Source organism: Brassica napus, chromosome A2, assembly GCF_020379485.1.
Source record: "Brassica napus cultivar Da-Ae chromosome A2, Da-Ae, whole genome shotgun sequence".
Taxonomy (NCBI): Eukaryota; Viridiplantae; Streptophyta; class Magnoliopsida; order Brassicales; family Brassicaceae; genus Brassica; species Brassica napus.
Window position 1 is genome coordinate 16,413,956 of NC_063435.1, and position 15,659 is coordinate 16,429,614.

The 15,659-nt window shown below is 35.0% G+C and overlaps 1 long non-coding RNA gene across 1 annotated transcript; it reads right to left on the minus strand.

The window, feature by feature from the left end:
• Window positions 1-9,871: 9,871 nt before the first annotated feature.
• On the minus strand, window positions 9,872-11,145 carry LOC106399743. The gene is made up of 2 exons (XR_007323457.1): window positions 11,014-11,145; window positions 9,872-10,911 (listed from the first exon to the last, which is right to left on the minus strand). It is a non-coding gene; the product is annotated as an uncharacterized LOC106399743 (long non-coding RNA).
• Window positions 11,146-15,659: the final 4,514 nt, after the last annotated feature.

Genomic DNA, 15,659 nt, shown 5'->3' on the forward strand with positions numbered 1-15,659 from the left:
ATTTATTACCATAATTTATGTTCTTTTAATTATTTTTCATGCTTTTTTAATTTAAAGATAAATCATTAATTAATTTTAATAATATATATCATCTCAAACTAATTAATTTATTATTATGATTTAGGTTATTTTACTTATTTATCATATTTTTAGTAATTTTAAAGCTGACTCATGAATTAATTTAAATTTTATTATTATTTTAAAATTTGTGTTTATATCTATACTATTATTTGCGAAGTAAATTTTCAGAATCGAGTTCTCACGTTAAAAGTTACACTGGTTAATGTCGTTGTTATCCTTAATAAATTTTTATATATAATAATTTAATTAAAAACGTATTTTATATTAAAAATATTAAATTTGTAAAAAGATAATCTCATATATTTTGTTGTTATCTTGAAATAATATTTTATATTTCTACAAAATAAGATAATACTTATATATTGTGTTGTTATCTTTAAATAATATTTTTATTATAAAAATTAAGATATACAACAATATATAATTAAATGTTAATGAAGAAAAAACATTCTTATAAAAATATAGTCTAAAACATTTCTAATATATGAGTGTATTTGCGAAGTAAATTTTCAGAATCGAGCTCTCACGTTAAAAGTTACACTGGTTAATGTCGTTGTTATCCTTAATAAATTTTTATATATAATAATTTAAATAAAAACAAATTTTATATTAAAAATATTAAATTTGTAAGAAGATAATTCTCATATATTTTGTTGTTATCTTGAAATAATATTTTATATTTCTACAAAATAAGATAATACTTATATATTGTGTTGTTATCTTTAAATAATATTTTTATTATAAAATTAAGATATACAACAATATATAATTAAATATTAATGAAGAAAAAAACATTCTTATAAAAATATAGTCTAAAACATTTCTAATATATGAGTGTTTTGAAAAATTCAACACAATAATTAGTATATATATTTTAATGAAATTTTCTGTCGTATATAAATTATTTTATGTTTGGTATAAACTTGTTATGAATATAAATAATAACTTAACATATTGTTTGTTTGGTATAAACTTGTTAAGAATATAAATAATAACTTAACATATTGTTTTTGAATTAACAAAATATAAAATAATAAATATCTATAAGAAGATTATGCCCGCATGTGCGGGCAAGACACCTAGTTAAAAAATAAAAACGAAATTGTAATTGATTTGATTAGATAATTGATTAATATTAATAATAGTAAGAATTATCCAAAATCTGAAAATATAATTTAAAAAATAGATAATTTTTGTATATATTGTATTGTTATCTAAAAAAATCTTTTAGTAAAAAGTTAAAAACATAAATTATATAACTAAATATTAGTCAAATAAAATTCTTAATTATATAATTAAAAATGGAATATTGAATTATCCGAAATCTAAAAATATAATTAAAAATAATAATTATAAATTGTATTCTTATCTGAAAAAGTATTTTAGGAAAACGTTAAAAACATAATTATATAATTAAATATTAATCAAATAAAGTAAATTTTTGGAATCGAGCTCTCACGTTAAGAGTTAGAGTGGTTAATATCGTTTATACCCTGAATGAATAAAATTTATAAATAAATTAAAAAATAAAAACGACGTTAAAAGTTAGAGTGGTTAATATCGTTTATACCCTTAATGAATAAAATGTATAAATAAATAAAAAATAAAAATGAATTTGTAATTGATTTGATTAGATAATTGATTAATATTAATAATAGTAAGAATTATCCAAAATCTGAAAATATAATTTAAAAAAGAAATATTTTCTGTATATAATGTATTGTTATCTGAAAAAGTCTTTTAACAAAAAGTTAAAAACATAAATTATATAACTAAATATTAATCAAATAAAATTCTTAATTATATAATTAAAAATAGAATATTGAATTATCCAAAATCTAAAAATATAATTAAAAATAATAATTATAAACTGTATTGTTATCTGAAAAAGTATTTTAGTAAAACGTTAAAAACATAATTATATAATTAAATATTAATCAAATAAAATAAATTTTTGGAATTGAGCTCTCACGTTAAAAGTTAGAGTGGTTAATATCGTTTATACCCTGAATGAATAAAATTTATAAATAAATTAAAAAATAAAAACGAAATTTTAATTGATTTGATTAGATAATTGATTAATATTAAGAATAATAAGAATTATCCAAAATATAAAAATATAATTTGAAAAAGAAATATTTTCTGTATATAATGTATTGTTATCTGAAAAAGTCTTTTAGTAAAAAGTTAAAAACATAAATTATATAATTAAATATTAATTAAATAAAATTCTTAATTATATAATTAAAAATATAATATTGAGTTATTTTAAGATTTATTTTAGTAATGAATATAGTGTACAAAGAACTTTTCAAAAATTTATGAAAATGTTTAAGCCCGTGTCACGGGCAAAACACCTAGTATATAGTTATTAGGCTTAACTTCTTAACCTTGACGAGTTAGGACATGTATATGTTATATAATACCTCTTATATTAAAATTTAATAATAGTATAGATAATATGTGATAATATTTATCGTATTCTATATCATATTATAATAAGAGGTAAGCGCTCATACATATAACACTTCTATGATACCGACTATCTTAGTATCTATATTAATATTGTACTAGGCGGTTAACGCGTCCGGATTGAATGGATTAAAAAGATTATTATTTTAATTAATAGATATTAAAAATTAAAAGTTATAGTCACATATAATACATGTTATATAATAGAAGACTAGAGCTTGATCCGCTCGGCCGAACGGGTGTTTGTTTTTACTTTTTTATAAGTGAATATTATTTCTATAAATTAATGATATATATTTCTAACATTTCACATATAATTAATCGTATAATATTTTATATTTGAAAAATATAGTGTGAATATGTTAACTTAAATTATTTTTTCAAATTGTCATTTGTATCACATCTTTCTTATAATATATTTATTATATTAGTTTTAAGATGGAGTTTTGGATCAGAGAATATATTACATTTTGAATATTATTTGTATCAATAATTTCTATATTAATAAATTTGGTACTATCATGTATAGTTAAATTTTAAATTATTAGCACTACATAATTAGTATGTAGAAATTTTATTTTATTTTTTTAATATTTAAAATAATCATCTACACTAATAAATTAGGTTTTAAGAGGATTACTTATTTTGGCTTGTAATTTGAGAATGATAAATGATCGAAAAACATATTAAATATTTTAGGCTTAAATAATATGTAACCCCACTTAATAGAGAGATTTATATAACTATCTATCTATTTTAAGAATTTTTTTAAAATCATGTTGAGGAATATTAGGATATTTCTTTCAAAGGAGACTCTCCCCATAACCGGTGTTCTGATTTCAAGAATGCACTCAAGAGACTCTCCCCCATAACCGGTGTTCTAATTTCACGAATGAAGTAACTTCATGTGTACTCCCATCAAGTCTTGTAGGGTTTAACATCCTTAAGAGGTGTAAAATTTTTAGTAAGCGACATTATTTTGCGATTTCAGAATATGAATGGGAAGTACGTAACTGGAATTGCTATACAGTGAAACCTCTATAAATTAATAAAGTTGGGACTATACCAAAACTATAATTTTTTATTAATTTATAGAGATATTAATTTATCGAAATACTAATTGAACCAAAAACTCAATTTGTGACTATAAAATTAGATTATTTTATAGAGATTTTTACTGCATATTAATTTATAGATTATTAATTTAAAGAGGTTATACTCTATATATTGACATGGTGAAACGATGTAGGTTAACTTTTTGTTTTTTTTTTTGAAAAAACGGTTAACTCTTATTGGGCTCAAAGCGGGATGGCCCAAAAGAACCGCAGGTTGCCGTAATGTCCCGCACCCTCTTGCCTCCTCATTTCATCGGGGACCTGAAAAAACAAAAGAGAGAGAGTGAGAGAAAGACGAGTCGCCGACGGAAGAAATGGAGATCCGGCTACAGAGAAGCTACGGTTAGTCCATCTCGGCTTGTAAACTTCACAGATCAAACTCGCATCTACAGAGATAAGCCTTTTCACCTCTTCTTCTAAGTTTTGCATGTAATATTTTCAAGTTCTTTATCCATCAAACTCTCTGCTCTACACCTCTAACGATTTAGTCTTGTATAACATCTTCAGGTTTTTAGCTACCTAAGGAAAGAGATCCGTAAGATGCATGCAAGATCTGAATAGATGTAAGACTCTCTAAGACTCCTCCTTTTTTCAAGAAAAAGAGATTCGATCAAAGATAATAATATAATAAGTAGCCGTTAGGATGATGTTTAGTTAGTTGTTGTTTGAAATAGAAATTCACTTTGTTACTCATTTGAAATTGAGATTCGCTTTGTTACTTGCAACTATATAGTTCAGCGGATCTTAGCGGTGTAGCTTATGAAAAATCATTCAAAAGAATGAAGAGCGATTGTTCGTTGGCTACACGGCAAGATCCGCTGTGAAGTTAAGACAAGAATTATATAGTTGCTTGTTGCTTGTTGTTTCAATTGTCTGTCCTGGTTCGCTTGAACTTTAGTGCTTCAGTTTCTGATATCTCTTTTGTTTTTGTAGGTGAACAAGGAGGAGGCTGGTGATGACAGTGAACGCAGGTGAAGGCTCAATACGATATATCAGGTTATGGTGTTGACTTAATGTATGTGTTGAGCACACACCTGCTTTCCTGTTATCACCAGCCGCTGTCTTGCTTGTTTTTAAAACTCGCATATACTACAGAGAGCTGAAAGCATTGTAAGTCATTAGTTTGTACTCATGTTCTTAATCTTATATCAAGTCTCTGATATCTCTTTTTGTTTTGGTTGGTTTTTTGTCGAGCTGTTGGAGTGTTGGTGAACAAGGAGGCGTCAGGACGTCAGCTTCCCAATCTTTCATTCCGAGATAGCAGCTTAAGGACCTCAGGTTAGTCGCTTAGAAGTTAGAAATAGGAAGAATTGATAGGAGAACTTGAAAGTGATAGGAGAACTTGATGTCATGTAGCATAGAACTCGCAGAATTGATTGGAGAACTCGTTGTGTTGCCTTGATGTCTTGTCTATGCTGCATTGCTGCTTGTCTTGTTTAGGAAGAGCTCGTTTATGCTAAGAAATAGGAAGAATTTTTTAGAAATAGGAAGAATTCGTTAATGCTGCATTGTTGTTTGTCCTCAAACAAATTTTAATTTTAATACTTAAAGTATAAAATTTAATTGCAATATTTGGTAATATTAAAAAAAAAAAAACCCTAACACCACTAAACCACGTAGCTTAGGTCACGGAGCCGTAACTTGGCTAAGAATAATCGAAACTTTAAACAAACCAACCAATAAGTGAGAGCTGAGAGACGATATGGGATCAAGAGGCGACTCAGACGATCAGTTCACTTTTGATTCAAGCTACACGCCACCTAATACGCTTGACTTTGAGACTCAACAAGTGATGGCCAGACTTGGTGCAGCTGAGGAGATCGCAAGTCAAGTTGGTGATGAAGTTGTTAACGCTGGAGAGAAGCAGAGTTCCAAAAGAAAGCTGATCAGTCTTGTTGATTCAGAAGAGGATTCTGATGTTGAAATCACTCCAACAACCCAAACGACGAAGCCTCGCAGACCAACCAGTTTTGAACTGCTTCGCAGAAACCCATGATCCAATCCACACTGCAAGTTGGTAATGGCTCATCCAAGCAGGTGTGTAGTCAAAAGAAGTATGTTCCTGTGAAGTCGGTTATCCGTGGAGGTAAAAGAAACAAGGGCGTGTCTAAGGGCTCCGGTAGTCAGTCTCAGAAGAAGAAGAAGAATAAGATGGAAGAAGAGATACCGGAGCTTGAGGATGAACTGGATGAAGAAGGGCTTGATGAGCTCGAGCTCGGTGAAGAGGAAAGGGAAGAGAGGCAACGATCAGATGTGTGGAAAGATTTCACGGTGGTCCAGAAACCCAATGGGAAGCTGAAAGCTGCTTGAAATCATTGTAAGAGGGAGTATGCATGGCAGTCCCATTCGCATGGAACTAGTGGGTTGAGAAGGCATCGTTTAAGATGTAAGATGTATCCTAGGAATGGAGGAAAGCAGCAGCAACTCAATGTTGAGGGGAAAGTTGTGTCTCGGAAGTATGATCATAATGTCTTCAGGCAACTGGTTGCTAAGACAATAGTGCAGCATGATCTACCATATTCGTACGTGGAGTATGAAAAAGTGAGAGACACATGGAAGTATTTGAATGCTGATGTCCAAACCATATGTCGAAACACAGCAAGAGCTGATGTGTATCGACTATATGAGAGTGAGAGAGAGACGCTGAAGAGAGAATTGGCTAGTCTTCCTGGACGAGTCTCTTTCACCTCTGACTTGTGGACATCAGTGAAGCGGGAAGGATATATGTGTGTGACAGCACATTACATTGATCGGAATTGGAAGTTGAATAGCAAGATCCTGACGTTTTGTGCTCTGCCACCACTACATACTGGTATGAATGTTGCTATTCAGCTCCTTGATTCACTAAAAGAGTGGGGAGTTGATAAGAAGGTGTTCTCAGTGACGTTAGACAATGCCACCAGTAATGACTCGATGCAAGATATTGTGAAGTCTCGGCTGAATTTGGATGATGCTTTGTTGTGTAGAGGAGAGTTTTTCCATGTGAGATGTGCAGCTCACATTCTTAACCTCATAGTACAAGATGAGTTGAAGGTAATTGGAGACTCTTTGCACAAAGTAAGAGAGAGTGTTAAGTATGTTATGTCATCGGAAACGCGTGAAAACTTGTTCTAGAAATGTGTTGAGGCTGCGGGTGTAGTAGAAACTGGGGGTCGACTCCTGGATGTGTCGACAAGATGGAACTCGACTTTCTTTATGCTTGAAAGAGCCATCAGGTACCGTAGAGCATTTGGCAAGTTGGAGACATTTGACAAGAAGGGTTATAAAATGGCTCCCACTGCTGCGGAATGGACAAGAGCTGAGAATATCTGCAATTTTTTGGGTCCGTTTGCTGTGATCACAAATTTGATGTCTCGTTCGAACTATCCGACTTCGAACTTGTATTTCTATCAGGTGTTCCAAATCCATAATTGGCTTCGGATCAATGAGGGAATCGAAGATGAGATTGTGCGATACATGGTGCCACCGATGAAAGAGAAGTTTGATAAATATTGGGAAGAAGTCAGTGGTCTTTTTGCAATGGCAGCAGTCTTCGATCCAAGGTTTAAGCTGTCCATTGTCGAATGCTGTTTGTAAAAGCTTGACATGAGTACACGTGATGCAAAGCTAAAGAACTTGCGTGAGAAGCTCAGTATTCTGTTTGAGTCGTACGACAAAAAATCCAAGAATAACTCACCGTCTACCGAGCCACGAGAGACTGTTCCACAAAAAGCTTCTGGAGCAGGGTCAATGGGACTGTTTGGGAACTACAGTGTGAGTGTTTATTAATTTTTAAACCTTTTTTCATCTCTCTTTTCGTTTCTAATTTTTTTCGTATTAACCTTCTTAGGATTTCTTTGCATTTCGCAAAGTCAGTGGGGTTGCGACTGGAAAAACACCTCTAGAAGCTTATCTTGATGAACCACCTCTGGACATTAATAATTTTCAGAGCTTTGACATCCTCGATTGGTGGAAGGATAATGCCCATCGGTATGGGGATTTGCCTGCAATGGCATGTGACCTGCTGAGTATTCCAATCACAACAGTGGCTTCAGAGTCCTCCTTTAGCATTGAATCTAGAGTTCTTAACAAATACAGGATCCGTAAACTCCCAAAAAATGTGCAAGCTTTGATATGCACTAGAAATTGGATCAAGAGATACGAATCTTATGCACATGGTAATTAATTCACGTTATTATTTCTTGTAGAGTACCATTATCCTTTAACCCTAAGTAAATGAAATTTCTGATATTTACAGATGAAGAAATCGATGGTGATGGTGAAGAAGAGAAAGTACCATCATTTCAGTCCATTGTCAATGGGGAAGATGAAGATGAGGAAGCTTGAATTGTTATCTTGATTTGGTGTTTTTATTTTTTACAATCTGCTACATCTTGTTTTACTTGCTTGGTTTTGTTTTGACTGCTATGATTTGGTGTTTTTCTTTATTTAAAATTTGTTAAGACTAAACATCTCATCTTCTACATGCACTATAAGATTTGGTTATCATCAAAAACTCGAGCTTGGTTATCATCACTGACTTTAAGATGAACTTTCAAATTGGTTTAGACTTAACTGAACTGAAATTGCATTCTTAATATACAGACTATCCAGTTCCAATAAGTCGAGCTTGTTTGTGTGTACATGACTTCAAGAACTTATATGAATTGAAATTGACTACAAGAACAAAATAAAGTTAGATATGTAGTATAAAAGCATGAATTGTACATCTTTAATACGTAGATGAAGTGTCCTGGTCTCCTGGAGCAGCATGCAGCGTCAATAAGTGTTATGGAACAGCACACAGCGCTTAGAAGTCCATTGGTGCACCTGATGGTTCGCAGCCCGCGGGATGACCTGTAAAGGCCTGTGCATTTCGGCGGGGCGGGCTTGGGCCGAGCTTTTGGAGACTGCATCCCGCGCGGACCTGACCCGCCGTAACCCGCAAAAGAGAAAACCCGCAATGGTCCGGGCCGGGACGGGATGGAACAACCCGTTTGACAACACTAATTATTACAGAGGATAAAAATATGAACCATTATTGCATATACAAATCTGCTAACAAACATAATGGAAGTTGTGATCATAGATATTACCTCACATCATGTATATATAGTTATAACCGATAGGTTTAGTTCCACCTCGATTTGAAAGAAAAAAAATATTCTATCGCCAAAATTTTAGTCCTAATAATCCCTAACTTTTAGTTTATAATTTTAAAAATTGGAAAGTATTATAATTAAGGAATCAACAAATATGAAACAATATTAACTATGAGATTTTTATATTAATTGGAAAGTGTAACACATCTTTTGTATAATTCTATGTTACTCCTTAGTATCTGTTAAGAAATATAAATGTGAATTTTATAGTATACTAGGGTCGGTCCGGACTGGGTTTTTGTTTAAAGTTTAAATTTGATTATATATATATTTTTAGGTTTTATTTCATGTATAAATATTATAATATATTATAAAAATATAAGTAGAAAGACAATATATAATTATTTCAAATTGTTGATTTTTTTTTGTCTTACAAATTTCAAAATTTTTAGTATCCTAATACTTAATATTTGATTATTGAAAATTATATGTAAGAAGATGAGCAAAATGAGCAAAAATTAATTAAATTTTAGTTATGGTGTTTGATTGGTTGGATTGTAAAAATATTTCATTTCACTTAATTTTTGTTTCCAGTTAGTTTATAATAATTTAATGGACAATCTCTCCTTAAATCTACAACCTGTTGTTGTTTATGTTTTTTTTTTCTTAAATCAGCAGTTTAAAAACTGTAATAGTTTTGACATAAAAAAACTTACGACTATATCACTAAAAACTACATACTAAATTCTCACAACATTTTTGCATTTACAACCCAACTAACAGACCCATGATCTACATATATTTTTTTCCATGATCTAAATATTCTTTTATCTTACTTATATAAGTTTAGATGTAAAATATTGTTCAATGTACAAACAATTAAAATTTATTTTAGTTTTAGAACCATTGAATTCATAACTTTCAATGGGGGTTTCAAATTTTGGCTTTTCAAATTGTTTGTTCCACTTCTTCCTAAGTTTGTTTTGATGTAATTTCACCATCTATCTTTTTAACAGACACACACACACATATATATATAATCAATTTGGAACAATGATCATATCCATACTATTATATCTAAATTGGTTGTTGATCAAAATAGTTATTACCAAAGTATAAAAAAATTGTGTTGTGGTTCTTATTTATATTATAGTTGTGATGTCACAGGGTGATACACTAATGCGGGATATGCAGCTGAGGTCTTTTCTCTTAGAAAAAAAAATATTGACAACTAAGATAAGCTATTTAAATATTTCTAGATCGTGTCTTCACTTTCGTTTCCACATCTCACCTACGAACCAAATATGGCAGACTTTGTGGTTGACCATCCCCAGATTAAATCACCTTTAATTAAAAAAGTGTAACGTTGGTAGATTATTGTTGGATGAAAATTAGATTAGAAAAATGATAAACGTGCTGAAAACTAACAACTGCCATCTTGATGAACTCGATAAAGCTCGGTGAAGGTATGGCGATGACTGAGCCTGAAATTTTGAAGTGATGGTTGATCTTGCTACATCTAACACACTGAGCTCGTAAATAAATCCTTCTTTGAACGGTGATGGACCCATGTATGAGGGTCAAATGTGAAGAGGAGTGATGAAAATTCATGGTGGCTGGCATGAAGGTCGACTGGAAAATGAGAGAAAGAGAGCATAATAAACAAATGGTTTAGAAATATCAATTCAAAAAATATTGTTTAAAGATCTGAATAAAAACGCTTGATGATTATGAATGTGACCACCGGAAAAGTTAAAACTACTTTGATCATGAGATTTAAGAATGGGAAAACATAATCAACACACGGTTTCAAAATTTTTCATTGAAAATTGATTCAATAAATATCTGGAAAAACATTTATCCTTATGAACGTGAAAACGGGAAAATTTCAAAAACTCCTACGATCATGATTCATGAGAATTAAGAACGGTAAAACATAGTCATAAAAGGTTTCAAAATATCTCATTCAAAAGAGATTCAAAAAGATCGAATAAAAAAGTTCCATACTTATGAATGTAAAAGTCGGTGAAGTTCAAAACTATTATGATCATGAGATTTAAGAACGAAAAATCTTCGTATCAAGGAAGAGCAAGTTCACTCCCATCAACTCGCCACCGCGTTTGAAGTTTCTAGCCGTAGACGGTGGAAGAACAGCGACCAGCCTTCAAATCAGTAAGAAGAACAGATGACTTAGCCGTCGTTATACTGCTAATAAGTTTCTCTAGATTATCACAAACTGTGAGGATGACTTTGGAGGGATTCACCTTAGCGTCTAAGAGGAGCATATCTACCACACCTTTTAGCTCCCCACGGCGTTTCACGTTTCAACTTCCCAACGCTGATCTCGTGAGGAGAGTGGGTTAAGCTTTCATTCTACGATTGTGAACCAAAATGAATGGGAGGAATGGAAAGAGATAAATGATAAGATTGAAATAAAAAAGGGTACCTTTATTTTCGTTCCACTAGCAACAGTCGGAAGCACATGACAATTGGTCACTTAAATATCATAAACATATGTCTGATACCAAAAACAGAACATCTTACAAGGACGATGGAATTGAGGCCAATAAGGCTGTGCAATGTAGGATACAAGATTATCTCGAAGGTTTTATGTTAGATGCTGAAACATTACCTTCCAATGTTGATCTTGGAAACCCAATTTGCATTTGTCGCTGGTCGGTTAATCTCGGATAACATCCTCATCGCTCAGAAAATGTTTAATAGACTCAGGACTAATAAGTTCTGTCAAGAAAAATTTATGGCAATTAAAACGGATATGAGCAAAGCGTGTTATAGAATTAAATGGACCTTCATTGAGGCACTGCTCCAAAGGATGGGTTATGATCCGCAATGGGTTAAGATGACGATGGAATGTATCACATCGGTACAATATATTGTTTTATTGAATGGACAGCCCAGAGGACACATAATTCCACAAAGAGGTTTGAGACAATGTGACCCTCTGTCCCCTTATTTATTCATCATGTGCACATAAGCCTTGATAGCAAACATCAAAAAAACTGAGAGGGAGAAACAATTAACGGGATGGAAGGTAGCAAGGGCATGCCCCACAATCTCTCATCCACTCTTTGCAGACGACATTATTTTTTTCTGCTGGGCGCAGAAAGAAGAATGCGTTACCATTTTGAAGATTTTGAAGGATTATGAAATGGTGTCTGACCACAAGATAAAGTTTCAAAAATCATCACTTCAGTTTGGGTACACGAGAGCTGTCAGCGAGATCCCTAGTTCTAACAACCTAAGACTGCGGAAAACCTAGTTGAATTGCAGCACGATAACAAAAACGAAAAATTGCCTAAATGCTCTTAATTGCTAAGTTATACTATGAATAGAAAAATTGCATCCTCCTGCATCTTCAGCCTCGACATCCTTATATACTCCTCCTAGAGGTTATTTCCCTTTATGCTCTCGGTCGAGTTTTTTGCTTCGCAGAAATATTCTATTTTTCTTAGTTCTTCATATTTATCTTTGAAAACTTCACGTTTATCTTTCGATCCTGACATTTATCTTCTCATGCGGAATAGAAGATAAACCATCATAACGATTGGGAACAATTTCGTATAAAATCGTAAGTGGGCTTCTAGCCGCGTTTTGGACCCTTTCGGGCTGTTGCCCGACTTAAGCATTTTTACGATTTATCGAAAGAGTGCTTCCAAAACGATGTCGATTCCAAAGTAAGTTCGAATTTTTTTAGTATAGTGGAGGCAGTTCTAGGTGTTTAATTAACCGTTGCCGTTTTATACGATCAATTTGAACTTCTTACGTGAAAACGAGTTCTTACGGTTTTTAAATCGTAAAATTCCAACGGTGATTCCGATCGAGACGAAAGTTTGATGGCTCGTTCGGCGAGTTGGACGGTGCATTCGGTCCAACTCGCCTTTTGGACGGTGAGTTCGGTCCAACTCGCCTTTTGGACGGCTTGCTCGATCCAACTGGCCTTTTCGGCGAGTTGGACGATGGTTGTTTCGCTGTTTGGGATCTGTTTGTCCGAGGCCTGGAGTAACCTTCCTCGAAGACTTATCGTGTGAATCCTTTTCGGAGTTGTTACGAAACTCGATTTAGTTTTTCCCACTTCTCTTTTCTTTTGAATTTTATCTCTCTTTTTCAAAGAGAACTTTTTCGGGATGTTTTCTGACATTGATTTCGTCGTGGCCGATTTTGACCCCTACAGTTAGGCCCCCAGCTCGTTAGAATCGTGGTGTTCTTACGAGCGGTAGGCATGCCGGGTAAATTAGGCGGAATCTAATGTTTGAAAGTCCGAAGGTGAATAGTGAATGCTTTTGCCTATAAGTATGTGGAGTAAGTTTTTAAATTCTGTACATGCTCATTTCCACAAATGTTTCTCTCAGGACAAAAAGATCCTTTTCTCTCTTCTCTCCCCTTGGAAAGGAAATTTTTTTTTTTTAAAGAATCATGTTTTCAAGGAGAAAAGCTTCCACCAAATCTCGTCACGGTCGTTCGATTCCTGATGACTCTAGCTCGCAACATGACGATGTTGTCCCAAAGGTGGAGTTGACGGAACACTTGGTTGATCCTGAGGAGGCCGAGGCGTACTGGGCGGCCAGGGGCGAAGTAAAGCCTCCTAGGCCTTGGACTTGGACTCCTCCTCTGTTTCGTGCTGACCCTGTGGATGGTTGTCCGAGCAAGAGTTGCCCGAATGGGCTTGCCGCTATTCAGAGTTTCTGCAGAATTTCGAGTTTTGTCTTCCAGAAGCTGGGGAAGTCGCCGAGTTCCCGCCTGATGGTTACTTTATGTGTTTCAAAGCGTATTTAATGCAATGCCACTTATGGTTTCCTTTCCCATAAGCTGTCGTGCAGCTCTTCGGGCATTTCAGAGCATTTCGGGTTATCGATCGGTCAGGTCAAACTGTGCGGTTTGGAGCACCTTGTCGGGATTCTGGTGATGAGTTACGAACGGGGCATGACCCTTGATGTTGATCAACTCGAAGGCCTGTTGATGCCTCGGGGGAATTCGGACACAGAACAAATGGGTCCTTGGAACAACATGGAGAACATAAAGGGATTCGCGTCGAACTTCCAATCTTGGAATAAATATTTCTTCGTTGTACGTGTCAACAATGCATCTGTGGAAGAGAGTTGAATTCCCATCTTTAGGACCAGATGGGGCCGAAAGGTATTCCCGACCGGATACACGCTAGTTTTGGTTTCGAAGATATTCAACCTTACGCATTTGTTTCTTGTTTTGCAGTGACTAACCCTCTCCCCCGAATCCGGATGGCTTGCTCACCGTTAGAGATTTACTCAGTAGCGGTCCATTCTATTGCGCCTTGTTCACTCTGAAACGGGTTTGTCGCGCTGTCGCCCTCCACCGCTCTCGGTTCCAGCCGGATTTACTGGTCAAAGAGGGGCATAGTCGAGCATGGATGGGTTCGTTCCGTATGAGGCTTCGGTAGAGAGGGAAAGGTCGAGGACCCGCATAGACAAACATGTTATCGTCGATGATGACGCGGTTGCCGGATAAGGCTCTCCCACTGACAACATACTCAGAGATTATCTGAACAGTCAAGCAGGTGGGAGCGGCAGTGACAAAGTCGATCTCGAAGAGATTTTTGAATTTGAATTTCCCCCGACTGATGGCGATCCCAGCAACGCGCCGAAGTTTACCAAGGCGTCGAGGATGGTCAATGGGGTAAGTCTTTTTCCTTGACGGCTTTTTTTATGGTCGAATTTTTACTGATTTCGAGAGTTTTCACAGGGCCTCCTCTTCATGAACCGAGCCCTTAAAGTGAGCAACCAAGAGGCTTGCATGGCTCAATTCAGGGCCGAGATCCTCGATAAGGAGATTGCCCGTTTGAAAGGCGAATTGGAGTGTTCTCGTCGTCACGAGAGAGGTTTCGCTTTGCCGGAGGTTCGCCGTGCCTATAGGCGAGGAACCATAGAGATGTCCGAGGTTATGAAGAACCGTTGCGACACGTTTTCGTGTGAGTTTGGGGAGTTTAAGGAGAGTTATCAAGTTCTCGGGGATTATCGCGAGTGCCGCGGTACCGTGGGCGGATTGTATCTCACGCAGGCTTCTGACTATTCGTTCGCTGTCGAGAATGCGAGGCAAACTAAGCACATGAACGAAAGAGACAGGGATTTCGCAATTCCTCAGATTGAGGAGTGGATTTGGAAGCAATGGGAACCGATTTATGTTTCTCCCGACACAGTGGAAGCTGAGCGGGAGTCCCCGACGAGACAGGCGAAATGAACCAGCCGACGGTTCCCCTTGTTGTGAACGACTACTCGATGGGGGGGATCAATGACTGGGTACTTTGATTTCAACGGTTGATCGTAAAGCCTTATGTGACTTATTGGGAGAATGTTCCCTTGTCTTGTAATATATTTCTGTTATCTGTTTACTTCAGGCCAAGTGTGGTCGTGCTTTACGTAGTGGAACTGGCTATGTGTGGCTTCGAATCCCTGCCGTTTACCGACTTTTTTATGAACCATGCTTTAATAGAAAAAAGGGCTTCAAGGATGTTTGGATTTTTGTTAAGTGTAGGAGGAAGGATTTGAGTTGTCATTTCGTCCCTCACTCCTTTTGTGGACATTCCTGTTCGTTGCTCGTATGAAATGTTTGAGAAGTTCTCAAAGTTTCGAGAGCGTTTAGGATGCGCCTCAGATCGTAGACCCGGACCAGGATAATGCGACCATGGCTGAGCCAGCTGATTCTTCAACAAAGGACAAACCAGGAGGGCTTAATGGCGAGTATACTGATCTAAAACCAGCTGGTGAGACAAAGGACGAGCTGAACCAGAGTGTTCATGAACTGGAACCAGCTGAAGAGAGTGTGCATGAGTTGAAACCAGTTGAAGTGAGAGTAGATGAGCTGGATGAGATGAGTGAGTTAAGTGACACTAGCTTGGAGCTAAATGAGCTAAGTGACA